A 7,720-nucleotide genomic window follows, 5' to 3' on the forward strand; every position below is an offset into this window, starting at 1 on the left:
CCTTTCCATTTTCCAGGACACAGCACAGGAGCAGGAATCATGTTAACAACGAGTCCTAAAAAGAATTGGGCTGGCCTTGGCAGGTGTCAGAGAGCCTTTACAAAACTCAACACTGCAGGGCCGTATGATTGGCTGGATACCCTTTGTCCTTCCACTGAGCCAGAGGTGATGTAATGGGCATCATCAAAACCAGCATTGTCATCGCACTCTCACTGTTTTTTCTCGATCATCTTAATTGAGGTGCATAGACGTACGCTGGGCATGTCTCCAGCTCATCACTCAACAGTATGGCTTTTGGCCCACTAAATAGTTGTGTGCCTCTAGATGTTTGACTTTTTTTAGGGTAAAACAAAAATAGCTGTTTAGTGTTTGTGTGTGACTGTATGTGTGTTATATGGCATTTAAGCAGCCCGAGCATGTTTCCAAAGATTTATTCTACAACACAAGTTTAGACTGAGTAACAAGAGAAAAGAAGATGACAAAAGGTTCAAATGTTATCGGCCTATCATGTAACTTTTTTTTTTCTCCTCCAAATCCCCAAATGTAGTATAGGTTATCTTCTGTGAACAATGTAAGATTTATCTTTGTATTTTAAACATTTACATTTTTAATGCATGTTTATAGTGTTGCTCTATAGTTGTTTTTTTTGTCTCCTTCTGATATTCATACCAGAGGGACTTCAATGTTAAATCATTACATTATTTTCCGGATAAGACAGGAACTGTTTGACAGTAGGAGGGGAAGCTAGCTAGCTAGAAATTGATTGACACATGTACAGACAAACCAGTGTTGATCTTTAACTCGCGGTGCATTACTGATGTTTTACTATTGGTTGAAACAACAACAGCCTTGGCAAAGACATTGATTGATACATCAACATAGAAGGGTAGCATGTATTGTTTTGGTTGGTTAAAACTGGAACAGGGACGGCGCAAGCTGGGACAAATAAGTGTTTTATACATTTCTGTGTGAACTCTGGACACAGAGGTTGAAAACAGGATGGTCCCGGTCAAATTTGGACGTCACCCTGTAGCCTATCTTTGAATTTCATAACAATGAGCTTAAAAGAAGATTTTAAAGGTAGCATTCAATGCAATATTTGGCTTGCTTTTTGGACAACCCAGTTTCATGTCAAAATGTGTAATACCTACGTTGGTCCGCAGCTCAAAACGTAGTAGTTTCACAATAAGGGCTCTAAAATTGTGACATGTCTACGTTTCCTTTTGTCTATTCTTTTGTATAGGCATACTTCAGGTCACGTGACTGCCCAGTTTACCCCTGGCGAAAAAAAAAACATGGCGGACATCCCTTCTATTTTCGGTGGAAAATGCAATATTTTAAGATAGTTTGAGGCTTAAGTGTCGTTTTGATAACCTTTCTGAAGACAAATGTACATTGTATCTTCATAATCTTTGTTCGGTTTATGTTTATGATCTTTAGTTTGTTCGTTTCTACGAAGATTCTTTCAGGTCTCGCCAGAAAAAAGTTGGGACATTACGTTTTCTACTGTTGCTATGGTGATAGCTATGGACGCTATCAACAACAAACCGGAAGGAAGTGGACGTTCGGTTCGCAGCTCTTTGTTCGGCTGCTCTGGTTCCGGAATTAAATTTTCCCATTCAAATCCTCCATTGATTTTTCAAATCCTTATATCAAGAGATTGGCGCCTGGGACCAAGACAACAAGCTACCCCAACACTTGTGACTATAGTACATTCAATTCGGCACCAAAACGGCGTTAAAAACGGAAACAAAGGTATAGGTTCAAGACTGTGTACATCATTTTCGTCCGGAGTCAAGGAACTACCCATCCCACAATCCATTGCGAATGATATTGTTTATTCAGTCTTTCAGGTCTGACCAGAAAAAATGTTGGACTGTTACGTTTTCTGCTGTTGCTATGGTGATAGCTATGGACGCTATCAACAACAAACCGGAAGGAAGTGGATGTTCGGTTCGTGACTCTTAAAACGGGTTACATCAGACCCTAGACATCAAACTAAGCTCGTATGCAATAAATAATGATTTCTGTTACATTTTTATGGATGTCTTTCATTACAACCAAATTTAATAAAACGATTGGAACAGATCGATGCATATTAGCAACATTATAAACTATAACATGTAACAATCCTTGATATATAAAGACAATACTGTACAGTTTGTGTGATTTATATGATTTTATTTAACTAAATAATCCTGACAGATTAATACTATCTTTTAAAACAGGTTTGATTTGACCACTTTTTTACAATATATATAGTCTAGATTATTTTACAAAACCCATTCGGCTTTAGTAAATATTTGATATAGTGGGTAGATATACATTTTTTACAACCCTAATTATGTTCCCTCTGTGCACAACGCCAGACATAACTACCAAAATTCCCGTTTCTAGAATAAGAGTCAAAATATCCAAAATGAACTGATATATGTACTTTATTTTAACATAGATCATATATGTACTATGCAATAAATACTTCAGCCATACGAGATCCGTGACATATTCAGTGAATATATATTTTGTAAGCCTTTTATAATCCTAATTACAACCTTTTTTTGGAAACGGAAAAGACTACAATTATGGCACCATTCAGTATCAAGCTGTATGACTTGACTCTGAGGAATTGTAGTCTTTTAGACAAATCTCAGTGTTTCCCTTACTAACTTAATGATGATGGTCTCCATATTATTGATGATGATGATGGTAATGACGGTTGGTTTTTGTTTGATAACGATGACTTATAAGATGGTTTCTATACTGATTAGAGCTCTCAAGAACTGCCCTCAATGTTGTGCTTTGCCTCTGGTCACTTCCTGTCAGCACCTGTGTGTCCAATCAGACTCAAAGCTGATCGTTTGCTGTTACTGACATTGTTCCCGTATTGTTGTGACGCTCCTGATTTTCATCTTTCATCAATTTTTGAAGATCCAAAGAGAGAATAAAAAAATTCTATTTTTCAAAAGAGAAGAGCTCCAAAACATTATTGTGAATATGTTCTTTTTTTTTTTTTTTTTTTTTTAAATCAATCACTTCCGCTGCAGAAAAATTACTTTTAAATACAGGACTTTCATTTGTGGAACAGGATATGCTCTGCTGAGTTTTGGTTCATGCTGCTTAAAGGAAGAATGTTCGACTTTTTATTTTGATCCTGTAGATGTCGCCATTGAGCACCAGCATGAAACTAAAACAAACTGCTGTTTGGCGACACCTCCACCATACTGAAGCATCTGCTCTCCTCCAGTGACACACACCTCCAACTCATGCTTGCACGAAGGAGTCAAGTGCAAGCGGTGGACCAAATTGACCTTTTCTCGAGCTGCAGTCACCTGCGGCCTGCAATGTTGTGTAAGCAGGCTAATTTTAGCACACTTTAGTTAACTTGTAGTTTCACATTGAATGTAAATTTACACTGAAATGACTGTGATTTAAAAACGCTTACATGACATTCAGATAAGCAGTGAGTATGTTAGTCTTTTTTTCTGTAGTCCGTGACTAAAACAGATTTTATACAGCATGTAAACATGATGTAAACACAGCTCTGACAACAACACAGCCAGCGGGACTCATGTTTCTCACTCATTGTAGACAATGTCATGACTCAGAAAGATATTTAGATACTTGATATTTATGTGTAAAATTGCGCTTACTTCTTCCTTCAACTGGGATTTAAAAAATAGAGGCTTTTTAGTGAACACTTACAAATATCTGCTCTCTTTTGTGGCACTCCTGACCACACTTTATCGTTTTTAACAACTGAACTTATTTGCTCTACAGATCAAAGCAATATTTTATTCAACTTTTTTTTACTGACTTTCTAAGAAATCAACTTAGACAAGCCTGCTGAATGCTTCCCAGCATGCATTGTGCTCCACTGTGTTGCTCCATTGTGTGGAATCTGTGTTGTGGCTGTTGAAGCATGATAATTTAGTGGGAGAACGCGCAGCTCCTCATCACCCCTCTGCAGCCCTGCGTAAATGGAGGGAATTGTTCGGACACTTTAGTGCTGGGATGAGCCCCTTATTAGGAGCGCTTCATTTGCTGACCTGCAGGATGCTAGTAGAATATGAGTGAAGCTGTGCAGTTACTGAAATGTGATGTTCCTGCCTCTCGGCCGGTCTGATCATGGAATGATTCTCTCAGTAGACTCTGAACTTGCAGAACAGAAACATTTATTCAGTTAATGGTTATTAAAGTATCATCCATAAACCGAATGAATGAAAACACTAAAGTAGTGAAAATACAACAGAGAACTTAAAAGACAGAGCATAGAGCGCTCTCATTACTGCATATTCAGAGCAGAGGTTCTACAATTAAATACAATTAAGACAATCTAAATATTTATCATAAAAAAAAATAACAAAATGCAAATTTAAAAAGATAAGTTTAACTCTATATGTTGTTTGTGAAAGCATCTTGGTCTTTTTTTACAGTACCCAAATTTAAAGGAGTATTCCAGCAATTTAGATAAACACACACAGGGCTTTCACAGAAAACTCCTGAAATACTTCTGATATTTGCCAGAGGAGGTGTATGTGAACAGAATTTTTTCGCTCCGACTTCACCTTGAGTTTCTCCTGCCAGCCACCTTTTCCGCAGCAAGTCAGAGTGAGCTGATGTGAGTACATCGTATATCGGACTCTTGTGCTTCCTCCGCTACTTCTGCATCGTTTTTTTTTTGTCACTTCTTACTCAGGTCTCAGGAAGCTGAGACACTCACTTGTGCAGGGGTGGCCTGAAGTTTGTGCACATACATGAATGAAGATAATTTATTTACCCCTTCTGTCTGCACCTATCACATCGACTTTTAAGTAACGCAGGACAATGCAAACATATCAATCTTCTAAGCTTAATTCTTTAAGAATTAAAAAAAATACGCACATTACGTCCAAAGTATGGCAACAGTAAAATAATTTAAAGCTTTTTAAAAATTGCAAACAAGCATCTGCTGAAAATTAGTAACGCCCCAGAATTAGGAAATGCTTCTGCAGAATTTTGAGGAAATGCAGTTCCCACCAAACACTGAATCACCAAAGTTCTCACACTACAATCATAAAAAGAAAATGTACTCTTTTGTCTCATATCAAGCCTGAACATGTACACAGAGACCATTTGCTTTGGATACAACCCAATGATTTCCTTGTGTGTTAACTTATATTCTGTATTCATCCATTCCTTAGCATAGCAACATACAAGCTTTTCTGTATTAATCATCATCTATAGCAACACGTTTGTCTTTGCATATTCCTGTAATACATTCCTATTTTTCCACATGTATAACTTGCAAAGTAACGATAATATTACTCCTCTTAGGACAGGCCACTGAATCTAAATGTAGGAGTATGTACTCAAAAAAAAAAAAGAGCTGTAAGTTTTTATAGGATAAAAAACATTTTTTTACGGTCATGGTGGCATGCTTGATTCATGACATATTCCAACTTCCTCTTGTTTATTTTATTTATACCATTTCATTTTAAAGAATAAAAAAATACAATTTTAAAATCCAATTCTGGACTCGGGAGGCGGTGGAGAGCAGTAGACCTACATGGATTAGAATTGCAAAAAGTGCCCAGAAAAATCAAATTTTTTCTCAAATCTTATCACTCGGATCATTAGGACCCACCATGGTGAGCAATCAATACATAAATGACAACCTGCTATGTCATTTGCCACAAGCAATTGATTTGTCTATTCTTGGCATGGATGGACCATCTTTCAGGCCTCGTCTGGCTTTGGGCATCTCTTGCATGTCTTGACGAAGTCAGCTTAGGTCTGACTTTACTCGTAAAAGGAGGCTGGAAAATTGCCCAAAACAACACTCAGATCCATCTTGGCATGGCTCCACTTCACATCTTTAGGAGGGCATATCCCAATGTTGCATCAGTGGATGTCATGTTAGAACGCTTTCTCCTGAAATGTTATTGCAATTCTGACCCTCCATCAACATCATAAACACTATAGACTGTTTTTTTCTGTATTTTTATGAATTTCAAATTGTATTTTAGACTTTTGTTCAGATCAAACACATGGAGCTATCCAGAGGGACACATTTCAGTCTCCCATGGCAGTATGTGTTCCGTTTTCCCGTCCCCTCTTCTTTGGAAGTCTGACTTTCTTTTGGCCGACTAGTGTGAGAAAATACCAAGTCTGACGGCCAAAAAACAACAAGCTCTGTTCTGTAAACCAATCCACAACATCATATCCAGTAACACACTAATACATTCGGTATGTACTCAAAACTATTTATTTATGTGACTTAATCAGAACAAAAATTAATCATGCCGTTTACTCAACTCTTCTCAAGAAATTCAATCTTATCTTATCTTAGAACAGACGAAGCCATCCAGAAATAATGGTGGACTATAAATAAGAACTTTATTGGCTTGGAGGTTGATTGTAGCCTAGGGTCATTAAGATGATTCCGCACTCATGTCTTAGTGGCTCACCTACACTTAAGGAGGCTGCAGACCATGCAGACTATCTCTCATTCTCAACATGTGACTGACCAGGGACACATGAGCTCTCCCACCTGAAGCTTTTTGCCTTTTTTGGTTCTTGCTTTTGACAAACACTTCATGTTACTCTCACACATACACCCCTGACACTTCTCACTCGCTAACTTTGTGGTTGGCAAAAATAAAACACAGCTACTGTGAGGTTTATGTGAGCTTCAACAACTTGTAACACAGTAAAACAGTCACTATAAGCCCTGTTTGGAGAACCCTGCCAAAGTTCCTACACAGAGGCTTAGCCATGAACAGATGCAGATGTCAATACAGGAAACAGACTTTAAAAAAGTCAAGGTCATTAATGAAATAGATAAAAATCTGTTAACATCTACGTTAAGTTTTTGAAAATTTTCATTTTCACCTTAACATCAATAAGAACTTTTCTTCAGCACTATGTTTCTATCTGTACAATGTCCCTGTATTCTTACACAAGCTGTACACTGTATTCAAAACCTTTAATTTAACTCCAAAGACACTGAGGTTTCCCTCATTGACAGTGACGTCGAGCTCACAGCATGAAAGCAGGGGCACCAATAAAAGCTATAAAATATATATATAATAATAATAAAACAACAACACAGGACTTGAAAATCAGCTAGAAAGAAAACATTTACATATCCAGAAAACAGCCAGCAACACAGCTAAAAACAGCTACAAATTGATGCACAATGGTCTGTTACTAGGTAGTAGGGCCTTAAACGCTTCATATGAGGGCAGAGTTCATTTTTTAAATGTGTTGGATAACATTCCAAGAGTCAGGAGCATCGAATGAAAGAGCAGTCTTTCCAAGATCTGAATATGTTCAGGGGACCTTATCACTATAACGAGTCACTCTGAAAACTAGAAGATCAATTCATGTGAAAAATTAACAGTCTTTTAAAGTTAGGCCTTGTGGGTTCTGTTATTAGCCGGGTTAAATGTAGGTCTTTAAAGTGATCTGAAGTATCATGTAGCCAATTCAAGTGAAAATCACAAACTACTAGCATTTCAGAATTAGAATCCACTTTGTACAAATTATAGCCCATTAGAGCTACGACCGAATCCATAATATTTTGATTAAACCAGGATTCACTTAAAACTAGGACATCAGGGTCAGTCTTTATGGCTAAAATCTTTTCATGATCTAATTTCTGGATTAGGCTCCAAATATTTAAATGAACTGTTCCCAGACCATTCCTGTTCTTAAAAGTGTCTGGGTTAAGTGGAGAGAT

The sequence above is a fragment of the Labrus mixtus genome, chromosome 7, assembly GCF_963584025.1.
Source record: "Labrus mixtus chromosome 7, fLabMix1.1, whole genome shotgun sequence".
NCBI lineage: Eukaryota > Metazoa > Chordata > Actinopteri > Labriformes > Labridae > Labrus > Labrus mixtus.